Here is a 16519-nt window from a genome sequence, read left to right as displayed (position 1 = left end):
TGTGGACTTTAATTTGATTTCCGCTTGTAAGTATCAAAACGTTGGGCCCCATCAAAACATACAAATAAATACAGAACTACGATACAATTTAAATCAATTTCATGCTCCGAAATTAGGTAGCTTAAAGTTGTAGACAAAGAGCTTTGGATTTTTAAAACAGGTACTATGGTAGAATGACTCTTATAATCAACCGGTTGTACAAATAGGTATAACGAGATGACAAAAAGATGATATTATAACGTATGTGGCCGGTACAAGTTGAAACAAGTTTAATTCCATTAAATGGGGGGCCTCGGGGTTAAGTTGTTATTATTCACAGATTTCGCTATCTTTTATTCGTCTCCCTAATGTAGGGCCCGTACCAAATTACGTATTAATACATTCAATCCAGTTTCCATTCATATGTAATTCGATGTTTTTGTAAGAAACTCTTTCTGGAGCGTCAACTGGGTCGCAGATGCGCGTTGGATTGAGAAATTAGAATAATAAAATCGTGTGAACTCAAATTTAAAATATTTGAATTTCATGACCATATGCCCTGTAGAAATAACATCGAGTCGAAAAGTGGCTTTATTTTTACTTGCTATATGGTATAGGTAAAATAATCCTCAACTTTTATGTAAATAAACCAAATAAGTAGACGAAACCTAAGTCATCGTTTGCAAATGCACTCAAAGTTCACACAGACGCCGCCGAAGAGTTTTATTTGAATAGTATTCCTTTCCAAATCGTGATTCTGATATAAGCCTTTTAAATACGAAGATAGCTTTAAAAAAAACAAAATATATAGCGATCGTAAGCAACGCGCGTGCGCACGATTTAACTATTGTCACTCATCAGCGTCCATTGTCTCACATCGCGTGACTTAGCAGGTCGTTAAGGGAAATATCAATTAGATATTTACTTACACGTTCATCATTGTTGTAAGTGTCTTGGCGAACGTTGACAATGGCATCAAGTATCAAATGGTCACAACCGCATTCCATGCCATTCATCCTTACTTAAGAGAATGCCACATAATTGGACTGTCTTACTCCTTTTGGTTTTAAGCACAATTGTAAATACTCTGAACATTCTCCAATAGAGAAAAGGCATTTACAGGCAATCTATGAGCTGTTTGCTTATGTTTCTTATTACTTAATTATTGCTTTATTTATTGATACCTACTTTTGCATTTGCACAGTCGAAAATGACAAAGCGAATGGACACGACCATACATATAAAATTATGTAAATTTAAAAAGAAGGCCACTGACTTCGAAATCCTTTTAAATTTAGTTTATTTACACATTGAAAGGTTTCGAAAACGACAAAGAAATACTGACTAACTGTTTGTATTATATGTATGTACCTGTCGTTTTCTGAGAAAAACAAAATATCTTGATTGAACACATTTGTAAATGTTTCTTTTAAATGATTAGTTGAAATCAGTTATGTCTCTGATATATATCTATGATTTATTGAATTAGGTATCGAAAAAAACTAAACGAACTTATCAATTATGCCTGTGTACCCAAAAGTTTACTTGTATATTTAAAAAAATATACATGTTATATAGACAGAACCAACCATACTATAACAACAATAGTATACTATTTATAAATATTTGGTTCAACGTTAATAAATAGACTGAGAATACGGATAGGTTCACACATAATTCATAAATAATTATTAAAATAGGGGACTTACGAAATGTATAGCGACCAAAATTAAAAATAACAATACAAATCGTGACAGCGTGCAACGTTGGGATGAGTGCTAGCAGTAATTCCCCGTTGAATTATATCTTCCATTTTTGAACGAAAATTTGATAGATAATGGATTTATTCTGTTGTTATCTATGGCGCAAAGCTATCAAATAAAATTCAAGGGTTAATATGATATTATCTCAAAACTACTTTAATAAGAATGCTTTAAATAATAAGAATTCATCTATTATTAACATGACTACAGCATCATTAAACGATAAAATTGGATATGAAGCAGTTTAAACCGATAGAACGGATGGTCCCATTCCAGCAGAGTAACGGTACTTACGCCAAGCTTGCGAATATACTGCTATAACTCACAATTCTACTAACAAATAACACAACAATAGACCAATGCCATACACAGAGCAATTATTTGCAAAACGAACTTCCCTATGCAGAAAGGATGAAACGTGGTCTGGTTTCATCAACAGTTAAGAAATACGAAAGGGTGTACCCGCTAAGCTATATCGCTTTATAAAGCTAGGAATTTAATTTTATCTAAGCCTTGTCAAAAAAGCTGGCTTCACCATTCTGGGTGTGTGTGAATCGCTCAAACGCAATATTCCCAGTGCAAGCGATGCCACTTGTGGCTGGCGACATCCACCCGTTTAAGGCGAGGACGATCGCCGAGGAATGTGGCCGCACTTCGACTCCACCGCACGCTTAGGTTACAAGCGGTAATAACATGGAATTATGATTACCTAATGAACCTCGTTTTGAGTTAAAAATAAACAAAATGAATACTTACCGAAAGTTTAGGTACATGGTATCTACTATCGCTAACCATTACATTCTAATCGTAATGACCATATACTCTGATATGCTCTGGTTTGTATGCGATTGAGCGATAGTATTATTAAACATTTCCAGTGCTTTGTTTAATATAGTTTGTAAGTTAATTATGGTATTGCGTTTCATTATACGATAAGAACGTTATTCATTCGTTTACGTACATACACGTTGTTTGTTGTAGATAGAGAAATGAGAAAATTAACGATATTAGTAAATTACCATTAATACTCGTTGGGAGGGGATAAGTAAGTCAGTGTAGTTACAGACAGCAGCTACATAAAATCTTAGAGACACTGTGTCATATATTGTCTATGAATCACAGGGGACCGAATGGGACCGCTTACCATCAGAAACTGCTGATTTTCATCCTAAAATTGTAATTATTAAATTGTTTTGTATGTATTAATTCGAAGTAAAAATTAAACGTCGTCTAATATCGTTCACTCCTCTGACTTACACCAAGTTGAGAATGAATCGACTCATCCTTGCCAACTACCTACATAAATGACACTCATGCTCTTTAAGATATACAAATAGTTATTTAGTTTTATATCCATTTAGTGCTTAGAGTTTATTCCGAAAAGGAATATTGTAGTCATAAACGAAACCAGTATTTTTAATGTGAGTAAAGTCAATTTGTTTGGAATAGAAGTCTAAAGTTCGAGATGTAAATACATATACATATAAATGTACTGTATTATATATCTTTGTAATTTCGTACTATAATATACATAAGTTCAAGAATCTAATTCACGATAATTCAAAGGTTAAGATGATATCACAGATAGGAAGTTTGCTGGTGTTCCGAGCCATGTACGGGTCAATGCACAAAGACACCGCCGACCATCTAGAGAAGTGGAACATGGCATTAGCTGGCCATTCTAGCCTAACGGTGCTCTAGTCAAATATTTTAGCACTGTTTTATACGACCGGCGATGTTTATTCGGTTTCAATATGTGTAAGTTTAACTAAATGAAATTATTATATTTTTTTGTCGATTTATTGATTAACTTTTTTTAAACGAAATGGAACCTTATTTTTTGAGCACAGCTACCTTATTTTCCACATAAAAGATTAAGTATTCTAGTTTCGTAATTATTTTTTTCATTAAATGTATTCATGTTTTAATATTATAATACATATATTGAGGCTAAAATAGTAAAACATCGATTTTCCTACAGACAATCGAATATTTCCTTATATAAGCTCTAACTCACGTGTATCGTCCTAAATAGAAACAGTTTTAGATTGACCGGTGCGTGCTAAAATGCGGCCAATCGGTTCGGAACAAATTTAGCGTAAGCAAACAAACTTGTTGTAAGTACTCTGTATACGAGATTCATATTTAAACATAAACCTTCGCAATCTTAAATAGAAATTGCTATTCTACAAGCATGGAATTTGTTGAGTCATGCATTTAAAAGGAGCTTTCATCAGTCCATCAAAAGAGACCACTCGCATCGCTATCTAAGAGGAGGAACAATAAGAGTGTACGGTACAAGTATTGTAGGTATGTATTTGCCAACTTATATAATTGAAGTGTATATTAAAAAAAAAACAAACAAACAAAATCTATAACAAGTTGATTTATATATAACTGCTTTTTCTTTTTAATTTTGGCTTCTTTATAAGTGGTGTGGCAAATTGCTTTTTATTATTGTATTTTTTTTTCATTTAACATGTCTGTGGGAAAATATCAATAAGCTAAGTCTTATTTAAATGAAAAAATAAATAAATGGGATATTATAAAACCGATGCAGTATATAAATATTATACATGAATTGTCTTAAAAATACAATGACAAAAAATGTGTATAAATTATTTGATAAAAAATAATAATTATATTTTGACGAAACGATTCGTGACCGCATGGAATAGTGAAACGAATCCTATTCTCATTATCCCGTTAAAAATTTAAAATGTCAATTCCGATTGTCTATTCGCAAAATGAGTCACCATTTCTATGTAGACGATAAGGAAACATACATGTGTTAAAAGTATTTTTTGCATGACTACTTAAGGTTCTCAATAAATAAAAACCGCACCAAATATTTATCTTATCAAGTTGTCTCATGCCCATGGAACAGTGTCAATCCTAACTTATATACATGCTAATTATTCTAATTGTAAAAGCAAGTTCTTCAAAGTCTTAACTTCTCAATCGATTGTCATGAAATTTTGGACACAAATTGCCCCCCCGCCCCCTGGCTCCCCTTCATTAAATACAATAAGCTTATCGATATTTTCTACTGCAGTTAGTTGGCTATAGGCAACTTTTTTTTTTTTGACATTTGACGGTGATCGTTGCCACAAAATTATGTGATTGTTAAATTAAATTAATTAAATTGTCTATCATAATAAAGTGTCACACAGAACAACGCATATCTTTGGTTATGTCTAACTTAAAAATATGTATATATATTGTTGCAACGAATAGTATGTTCGCCTCTTCGATTTTTGGTCTGAGGCTCGGCCTGTGTTCAGCCAAACTATTCGGCTTATTAAAAACGATCGAAAATTGGCACGCAATCCGCAAAAATACAGAAGAATCTATATTACTTCCAAATAAGTCTACCACTCTTTAGCCTCTTTTGTGACTAAAATAATAAAACAAAAATAATAATTCCATTTTCAAATTTCTAATTAACGATAGCTTCAAAAACTTTTTTTTGTTTTCCTTATTTACAAGTTACTGACATTGCTCTGTCATATTTATAATATACATATTTTTACATATATATTTTATTTGTTATTAGAAACTAACGTTATATACTAGGAATACTTGTGCTCAAAACGTAGATAAGTATAGATAAGAATAATATACTGTTACAAAGTATATAACAATTACATGGTAACCTTGCATGCAATTAAAAGTTATTTAAATAACAGCGTGTTTTACAAAAAAAAGAAGCATTAAAAATATAAATGAATTTTGACATTAACGATAACAAACAAACACAAATCTAAGGTGGGACTCTTATAGATTTAAATATGATTGCAATTTATTTTCTTATACATAATAACGCACGAAGATCGGTGACATGACATTCCGAAATGCCACTTTATATTTCCATCGTTTCGCTGATATATTCAAAATACTCGCAGCACCGAACACAGTTATATCGTCTAGGAAAAATAAAATCCGCATATACAAATTGATTATGGACAATCATATACATTTAACGTCTATCCTTGTATATTTCCATATTTACGCCAAGTTGGCAAAAACATTTTCAGTTATAAATGTACCTTGTCTTCATTTTCAATACCGATTGAGTAATGGAAACAATAGAAATGTTATCAACGACTTTGCAAGTGACTGAGATGTCAATTAGTACATTGACCGCTGAGTAACACTGCCGCGATAACCCTGCCCTGCCTTGTCTGTAATGCTTTATTTCTGCTCTCCCTGGTGGTAAACACTTGTGCGTCATCCCCGAGTGGTCCTTGATCCACAAATACTTTATACATAATTTATCGAATCGGTTAATTATTTTTAAAATGTATATTTAAATTAGCTTTCGTCCGTGGCATCGCCCTTATGTGAGGTGATGTGATTTCAGGTGTTAGGTACATTTTTCCGGGTTAAAAGTAACCTATGAACTATTTCAGACTATAATCTTTCTCTGCGATAAATTTAATTCAGATCCGTTCAGACGTTTAACAAACATCCATCCATACCAACTTTCGCATTTAGAATATAAGTAAGATTAATTTATTACTTAAATGTACCAATAAAGCAAGGACTTGTGCACGAACTTTCTAATGGGAGAACAGAGCGCTTTGCAATTTACATCTATTTAGTATGCAAAGTCTTTAGAACCAGACCAGATGGGTTGTCAATACAGAAATCCTGAAATTTATGCAAGTTCGTTTTATGTGAATACGTGTAAAGGCTTTCAAGTCGCTATTCGTAGTTCACTGACTTATGCAGGAATATTCATATCATCTTCTAAATTGCTCAAGGGATGCCACATAATATCTTAGACAATAATATATTTTTAAACTTTCAATTTTTTTAGGAAGGATGAGCAAACTAACCCAAATCATGGCGAGTCTTCTTCACCCATAAATAGTGCCTGTTACCGACAGTGATTTTGACTGGATCGAAATTTTTATTCGTCTTGTGGCTGCGGCGGTATTTGGCGGTGGAACGTCGTTGGTATTTACCGCAACTAAGCTCCACAACACCCTACCACTGGTAGATAGATATTTCCTTATATATATCATGTTAAATAAACAAATTACATATGAATACTACATAGTCAAACATATTTTAATAAATACAAATATGTTTTGCGAAATTACTGTTTCGTAATTAATATTTATTATTTACACAAATATATCTATTTTTTTATACATATTTATTCGTACACTAGCTACCTGGCTTGGCACGTGTGTAATTTATTAATAAAGAAAATAATATTATATAACTTAAATAGATGCCTATAGGGTTGATATATATATGTATAGGCACTCAGGAATAATGTAGCTTGCTACCCATTGAAAAAAATACCGGAGATTACCCTTTTCATACAAACAAACAAATTTGACTTCATTTATTTTTTATAATTTTGGTATAGATAATTGAAATTTTCAAATTTTGTCAGTATATTTAAATATATTAAGAATATATCAAAATAGAAGTATGAGAAATGAGCTAAAACACTTTGTCCGTATAAACAGTGGCGCTTGCGCACCGCGAGTCATTCGCAAAACAAAGAGCGCAGAACGCGGCCGAAATAAAAATATTTACGCAGCACCGCTGACTCAGGCGCAGCTTTGTTTGGATGGAGGAATAACCCTTGTAAAGAAAAATAAATTAAAGTCAAATGGTTTAAATTCCACATATAGCTGCTTTCTGAATGTCAAAAATCAACCGTTAAAATGATCTTTTTAATGCAATTTTGTCTTCAGATAAAATATCAGGTAGAGATAGCAACGGCTTGAACAGATATCTTTGATATTCGAACAAATCTTATCTGGGTACAACAAATGTTATCGATTTAGGGTACTATCCCACAAAGTAGTAAAAACAAAGGGTTCTGATATTATTTATACATAGTTCTATAAATGTTGTTGTTGGGTAGTTTTGTATGCTTTTCCGAGAATGTTGTAATCGACAACAAATAACAAAGTAATCAAAGGACACACTAATTACCAACATTAAATCTTAAAATCGTTATTTAATCAGATACAGTCGTCGAACTGAAATTGTAAATAAACAATTGACAAAATACATAGACTTTATTTCTTACAATATTTATAAATAGTGTACCTCTTATTAGTGGTTTTGATGGTTGTGGCCATAAACAGATAATCATCCCAAAATAGTTTTTTTTTATTATACCTAACATGTAAAATCACTTATTAAAATTTGAACGGCGACCAATCCATCAATCAAAGCCAGTCTTTCAAAATGATTTTTTAGGTATCCACATTTCTACTCTGATAAATAAGTACCTTCATTTATAATCTCATACATATAGACATACTATATATAACTAGCCACTACAATATTTTTCCTGTTTCATCCTCTTATACTAGAAGAGATCTTCATTAGTTGTCTAAATCGTCTACGTTTATCTCTTAGTACTTATACACATATGTTTAAATGTTAACTGAGACAGACATAATGTAAAATTATATATTTTATGTCTAGTGGGTGAAGTTGCCTTTGACGCGGCTCGTACGGCACGCGAAGGCGACACGAGTCCTACCGGACGTGAGACATTAGTTTAATGAAATAACGACAATTTGCATCGAATAGCTCGCACCAGCTCCCTTCTACCCCACGATACCTCTCAATGAATGCTAACTGACTCACGCTCAATGGAAATAGAACTTAATTGATGTTAACCGTTCATAATGTGCATATCTCATAGACGGCAATATCTCAACATCCTTGAATGGAATCAGGTTTAATTGTGGGCTAGGTTTCGTAACTAAGATTATTTATACAATATCTCGCATAAGAATCGAATTGGACGAGACAATCTTACGATTTTCAAATAACTCAATATATTTTTTCTTATCTAAATCAGATGCAGTTCTAGTTTGTACCTGGGCAGTCTTACTTTCAACATAGTTACGTCTGCAACTCGTATATATACGAAACAAATAATTATTGTAATAATTTCAAATAATGTAAATCAAATAATTTCAAATAATTAAATAATATCAGGCTAAGAGATATCTATATCTTATATAGAAAATATAATATTGCAAGATAGTATTAAGAGTACCATAGCCGCGAAAATTAAAAGTTTTTTCAGGGTTTTGGAAGCATTTACAGGAGAAAATATATAATTAAAACAAAAAAAAAAACAAGTAATATTTGTAGTAAAAAGTAAATTAACTGTAGAAATAACCTTAATATTGTGTATATTGAAAATGATCACAAGGATTTAAAAAAAACCAAGAGATCTACAAACGTGTATGATATTGTTTTATATAACATGGAAACAGTTCTTGGAATTTATCTGATTGACATGTCAAAGATATCTGTGATACGTTTGGATAAAGAAGTAATCTTGGACAGTGAATGGCACTCCCTTGAGATAATATTGAAGGCAGATGATTGCATTGAGCAAACGACATGGCTATTTATAAACCATATAATTGTCGACACGAAAGCTGAACATGGTAATTGCTGAGAGCTAATAACAAATGTTGTAGTTTTTTTTCTTCAATAGAAAAACAAATGAAGGCAGCGGTACGATTCTGTTCAAATTCACTTCGTATCTCACTCGTGAAATGTTGACAATCGACTTACGGTCATACGTCATTTTGATACGTCTTTCCCATAAATTTTATAATAATTATAGTCACACTCTGACATTTCACGCTCGTGGTCTATGGTGAGTTTCGAGTATTCTCTTACAGATATGAAGGAATAAGTTAGTTGTTTATTCAGTTGAATTAAAAACACTTTATAATTAACAATAGCTCAACAGCATATTAATAATGCTTATATTGATTATATTTAAGATTTATTTATATAATTATCAAAAATCTAAAAAATGTAATCTCTCTGTTTCAGTGTTTTTGTACTATGAGGAGAGGGCTCTCCGTCTCTTTGGCGGGCGTCATGGGATCGCTTTCGTATGCTACCGTGACGCTCTGACGGTAGGCCTGCCTTTGCCATTCCTAGGGAGGTTCCCCTAGTACCTGCAGTGCCTATTGAAGCGGAGGAAGAAGGTGAGCGTAGCGCTTTTTTCTCCTCTATGCTCTTTTTCGGCGGAACGGGTCTGCCGCAGGGTCCTCTTCTCGCTCCCGCTCCGTGACATCCTTCTGCGACATAACGTTTTTACAGAAGGAGCGCATTACTGACCAGCACGTCTCAATACCGAGGATAACGTTGATGATGTTCGGCAGCGAGAGGTCTGAGCCCATAGTCACCGCCGGGGAATGAATCTGGGGCCTCGCAGCACTTAGTCAGGATGTGATACGTCGTGTCCATTGGTGGATCACACTCGTAGCAGGAGGATAACAACTCCCACCGCGCTATCCCGTACAGGTACTTTCCGTAATATCTACTTGGATAGGTAATACCGACTTAGCAGATATTCTATCGCCAAACAGCAATGTTTCCATTAGGTAGAAGTGGTTTCCATTAGATAGCCCATTTGCTCGTCCACATATCATAGCCTTAAGAAAGCTTTAAAAATAAAATGAGATTAAATTGAATCTATATTTATCGTGACGACTTTATGATAACAAAGATACGATTTAGCATTGGCGCCAAAAATATATGAGTAATAGCAAAATAATGCCCTCATGCGACCAGCGCATGCGTTATTGTTAATAACGCACACGTCACTAAGTACTACACGATAAAACTGCAGTTTTCTCGAAACATAATCTTTGATTATGATTTTCTTCGTATTAATACGAAAACTTCGTTTGAATATTTTTATATTCTCTTTATCTTATCCACTGAAATGTTAATTTTGGATATGAAATCACACTAAAATATATCTTTACAATCTGAATATACACCGCAGTACAATTATTTCATATTAATTGGGTAGATATAATTATTATTGTTGCTTTAACACCTAAACTTTCCACTGATAAGTGATACCGATAAGTGTAAGCGATAGATAATCCGTATGTACTTTATAGATTACATTCTGTAGGTTCGTTTGAACGTTAACAACATTATCGGTCACATCATTAGTGTATTACGTACATTTTTTATTTGTGTTTTTTTTAATAATACACTAATCTAAAGTATATACAAAATGTTAATGCACTTATAAGTACTCTGAGGTATATTGAATTATTTAATGCAAAATCCCACCTCGGGCGCCACATATTTTTTTTTTACAATACCGTATATGTGGTTCTTTTGTATGGGGTTTTTAATGTGACGTTTTAACATTATCCAATCGGTGGTATTATTAGTATAATTAGTGTAAGCATAGGTGCATTTCCTAATTCCTCACTCTCATAATCTATTGAAGAAAGAAAAAGTCAGATTCTTCGTCCTTATTATACCGAGATGAAGATTCTTCTGATTTGTAACGAGAAAAGGAGCTTACAAAAGTAATTAATCCTGGTTTTAAGATAACTTGAAATCCAAAAGGACAATATAAACGTAGATTTACAATGACATATCTTTAGAACAGTGACTGGCAAATTGAAACAACCATATGCTGCCTATTTTACTACAAGTGGCGTATTGATAATACTAAGTATGGTTTTATGTATTAAACATACCTATTAACAAATTATTATTTAGAGCATTAACACCTAATATCTGTTTAAAATTTCTCATAATGTATAAAGTATTAAGTATTCATTTTCGTCCGTTGTTGCTCTTTCCGTTTACTTATTTTTTATTGTTTTCCTGTACTTCTGAAAATATATCTTGACACTTGTTACACGATATGTTTTCACCAGTTTTTCGAAACTGTATTTTATTTTTATTGTATCTGAAAGTTTGCAGGCTACTCTATTGCATTGAGAAATACTTATAGTACCTACCGTTGACGTCACATCATTAGGTATAATATAATATATATATATATATAGAAAAACCAATCTTAACTCTGAAACCCTCTTTAAAACATCAAGTATTTACCGTAGGTGAGTGTTTGATATGTATGTACTTCATGGTTGATCGTGCCTTGATAACTGTAATACATATACGCAGCTGCATTGTTTACAAAGTTAGACGTACTAAATGTTTATATAATCTAACGCCACAGTTTTCTTGAAATACATATAGTACCTTTGTACCTTTGTCAAGTGTGAGCATCTTATTATAGATAATGACATTAAAAGAAATATAAATTACAGCTTACACTATTAGTATACTGAAATCTTTAAGCCGCATCAGCAATAAAAAGTAGTGTCGTTTCGCGGTAGAATAACTGATGAATGGTGGATGGAACATCTATCCAGACGGTTTGCACAAGGCTCTAGATCACAGATATGTATATTCAGTCTTTGCTAAGACGCTTATATTGTCTACATCTGCCTGGTTATTCTACTGGCTAGCTTGTTTGGCTGCAGATCTTCAGTATAATTAATTGCGTTCAGGGCCGGATTATCAATTAGGCAGAGTAGACAACTGGCAAGTGGCTCCAAATGGTCTATGGATCCCAGGACCGGCCAAAATTAGCAAATTAGGTTTTATAATTCATTTTAAATGAAATTATTGAAGACAAATATATTGATATGTAACTATTTATATAGGTTGAGACCTTCATAATAGAGTAAAAACATCGCAATTATGAATAAAATTGCGTTTCAGTAGTAAAAATGTATATTAGAAAGTTAGAGAAGGGTAAAAAAGGCCCCGAGACGCCTTGTATTGTTGATAGGGACTTGACATTTTTATTCCAGCTTGAATGTGTTTTTTGACAATTAGTTCTATTCAATCATATTGCATTCGAAATAAATAGAAATAAACGAATGTTTTCCTATATTGGTAAAATTACATATTTTTATCAATAAACACTTAAATCATACAATTAAATATATAAAAAAAAGGTTAAGGTTGGGATTATTAAACTGTAATTAGTACAAGTGAGTAAATTATAACGTAATAAAGGTAAACAAAGAGGTATATAACTGATAACATGGAATCACCGGTTAAAGCCCTGCAAGTTGAACGTACGTTTGTCTTAATTTCACAATTTCACACAGTTCGGCGGTGCGATTTTGTTAAAATTTACTTCGTATCTTGTGAAATGTTCACAACTCACTTACGTTGATACGCCATTTTGATATTCTATAAATTTTATAATTAATATAATTAGTGTCGTTAATCATTGATATTTCACGCTCGTATTCTGTGGTCACTTTCGAGTTTTTTTCTTAAAGAATACTTCTTCTGAAAGTATTATCCAGCACTGAATTTCGTTTGAATCACAAGATATTGCTGTTGGCATTCGCTCGAAAAATTGGCAGTACGTATGTCACTATAAGCCGTCATAACTAATTTTCACACGCCGAAGGACATAATCTAGTAAAAAAATAAAATTTCTAGTTTCTAACTTCAAAAATGACAGACTTCCAGACTAACCTGTATACGAAATGTCAACACCTATTTTTCCCTTTAGACATAAAATATCAAGAAACGCTTAAATAAGTATCTACTCCTTTTTAATCAGTATCCCAAAAATATAGTCTCATGTTTCTAACTTAAAACATTACGGATTTCCATACAAACGTTCAACCCCTATTTCACCCCTTTAGGGGTAGTCCTTAGTGGGTGTCATGATATGTTAGTTTATAAGTATACAGACTAAAATATAAGTTTTATGCTTCTAGTCCTAAAAATGAGAATACTTTAAAACAACTTACAACCTTTCATCCCCCTTTTCAACCCCTTACAGCATTCTTTCCAAATAAAAAGTAGCCTATGTCCTTTCTCAGACTCTAGACTATTTGTGTACCAAATTTCATTTAAATGTCAAGTAGTTTTGACGTGAAAGCGAGACAGACAGATAGAGTTACTTTCGCATTTATAATATTAGTAAGTATGGATTGTATGGATAATAAAACTGTTAGTGGAGGCGCACTAACAGTTTTAGTATCCATACTAATATTGGTATAATAATATAAAATAATAGGACATTTAAACTGAGATCAAAAACGATTCATAAAATCGGTATTTTATAAAAAGAACATTCTGATAAAAAAAATTACTATATTTTTTTTTATTTCTAATAACTTCGGCGAGCACAATATATTAATATTAGTGTTATTTAATTATTTACAAGAGAATTGCCGTACCCAGGTCTAGGATATACACAAGGTCACTGCGCTGGATCTTATTTCACAGAGCAAGGCCTAATCTATAACGTTGTGGAATATGATATTCAAGATGCATTTATTTTTCACAGTTCTTGTCTCGTTTCATACTATATTAAAAACATTTTTTATTTTAAATAATTATAGATCCCGTAATAATATTTTAAATATATATTTATTAACCAAATTGAGAACTTAGGATTGATATATTATACTGATCCATTACCAATAGAACCAGCCGTCGATGTAATTTGGCCCCGTCAGGCCCGGATTTAGGAGAGGGAAACCGGGGCAACTTTACATGATAGGAGTTATGGCTTACTGATTGAAATAAAAATATTCTTATTGATTCATAATATAATTATTAGGGTCTCCACGCCTTTGTTGGTCTAGGACCTCCACCGTCCGCGCCGCGTGCGACAAATGCCGGCCCGTTACCGTGAACGGGACGTTTGAGGGAGTCGAGTCGGTACGCGCGCGAAAACCACTATGGCGTCCCCTCTTGCGCCGATACTTATTTGTTTATCTCAATTGTTTGTTAATTTTATTGATTATTTACATACAGTAAAGTGTTTTTCTTTAATACCGATATTGTTATTTACACGCCCGCTATAAGTCTTCATTACATAATTATAACACCATCAGCTCAAAGGCAGACTTGAGCAAAAAATATAGCATTCTCTTATTTTGACAAGTTCCAAGCGACAGTTGATAGTGACCATTATCTTTAATGTTCCTCATGGAACAATAATAATGTCTGCCCCATTAGAATATTATATAGAAACTTAGCTCGCCAGGTCCCTAAGTACTACATATAAGATTCAAGAATCAAGCTTAAAATAATTATTACATGAATTAATAATTATTATAAGCTTGACTTTATCTTATATTACAAGAATTAAGACAATAAGAGCAGTTACTTGCTTACGTCAACTTTAGTGACTCTTTTAAATATTAATAAGATAGCCTAAATTCTAAGAATTTCGCTGTTTATCGCCTCTATATAAACAATTTTAATTATTTAATGACTTTGCTCTCCATGACACAGAAAAGAAACAAGTTTTGATATCAGTGACTAGTTAGCACACCCTACATTTATTATTTACGTCCAATTCGATAATCTAGGGCACATGTGTTGTGATTGAAATTGTAACTGAAATTGTTTTAGTGATTAATAGCTTTGAATATAGTCAGTACGCACGACTCTCTCTCTCTAGGACACATAAAATCTATTCGTTGTCCATAAATAGTATTATATTATTTGTATTTATTTTACTACTAATGAATATATTTATCAGTAATAGAAAATAACGTGATGATGAAAATCAAAATGCCTATATTTTGTTCCATGAATTTTTGTCTCATCTTTCTTTTTTCACTTTCACACAAGTGCTGTAAAAAGCAAAATATCTCATAGACCTTTATGCGTTGCCCACCATGAGGTCTACTATGTTATACATCCTTTGAGTTTATAAATACACTCTGTATTTACCGATTGACGTTTGTCTCTTGACATTGTATTGTACTATTTAATGGTAAAGGGTTTTAAAGCTTATAAAGCAAGCACGTGAAAGCCAGACCTACGTGATACAGACTATAAAAGCTGAAAGTTTATCTGTGCAATGCTCTCAATTAAGGTAGGAACTGCTGGGAATTATGAAGTTGTTAAAAATCGTGGCTTTGGCAAGTAACAGGTAGCATAGTATATAAAATTTCTACTAAAAACGTTAAAGAGAAATATTAACAATGATTAAACATACATGTGCATATTTGTTGGTAAGCGCGCCCAGATATCGAGTTAGCGAATAATAAATGCATTTTGTACTTCGAATGTTGAAAAAGATTTTTCCTAATTGTTTTTTTATTATATGAGTTATGCGGACGTGCAAATGTGTCACCTGATGGTAAGTGGTCACCACCGCCCATAGACAATAGTGCTAAGAAATATTAAAAATTTCTTATATCGCCAATGCACCACCAACCTTGGGAACTTCTGATGACTGGGTGGTACCTACCCAGACGGGATTGCATAAAGCCTACTATTACCAAGTAAATTCAAATATGTATAGTATAGGCAGGTAAAATTACTTTTAACGTAATTGACAATATACCCTAATCATGCTACCACTAAATATGATTGATTAAAATATTTTTTCATTTTTGTTAACACGAAATTTTTAGTTAAGGTAAAAATACCCAAACGTACATTTTAAATTCTGCCAATTGCAACTTACGATGACGCCACAAAGACGCTCTGCGGTTGTTATTGAGCGTGCGGGTTACAAACTGAAGAATTGTTTCAAAGTGAGCTCTAGAATTATGAACATAAGTGTGGCCGCATACGCAGAGAACTCCGGGCGTTCCTTAATCGTTCTCAATGCTACACGACGCATGATCTGTTTTCCTATTACAAAGCCCATATACCCATACATTTGTCACGTGAGTCGGTCTCTTAACGAATCCCGTCCACTCTTATACTTTCATCTCAGCGCTGACTAATGATCTGATGGACGTGGGAACGATTATCGGCTTATCGCTTTGTCAGTCAAAGGTTAAACCGTCATTTGTAACAATGTGTCGGCTCTGTCAAAGACCAGAAATGGACTATTGATTTAAACTTTGAACAAATCTCGTGCTATGCTATATACTCTTCTAACTGGACTTTAACTATCTTTTAATGGTTATAAAGGCCAAATAACCATTTAAATA

The 16519-nt window shown here is 32.9% G+C and overlaps 1 protein-coding gene across 1 annotated transcript in view; it reads right to left on the bottom strand.

The window, feature by feature from the left end:
• Positions 1–16519, bottom strand: part of LOC113396173 (protein PF3D7_1417600-like) — a 580968-nt gene that overhangs the window by 54485 nt on the left and 509964 nt on the right. The window lies entirely within an intron of this gene.

The sequence above is a fragment of the Vanessa tameamea genome, chromosome 11 (genome assembly GCF_037043105.1).
Source record: "Vanessa tameamea isolate UH-Manoa-2023 chromosome 11, ilVanTame1 primary haplotype, whole genome shotgun sequence".
NCBI lineage: Eukaryota > Metazoa > Arthropoda > Insecta > Lepidoptera > Nymphalidae > Vanessa > Vanessa tameamea.
Note: the sequence above shows the minus strand (reverse complement) of the source record. Positions and strands in the feature narration are given on the sequence as shown.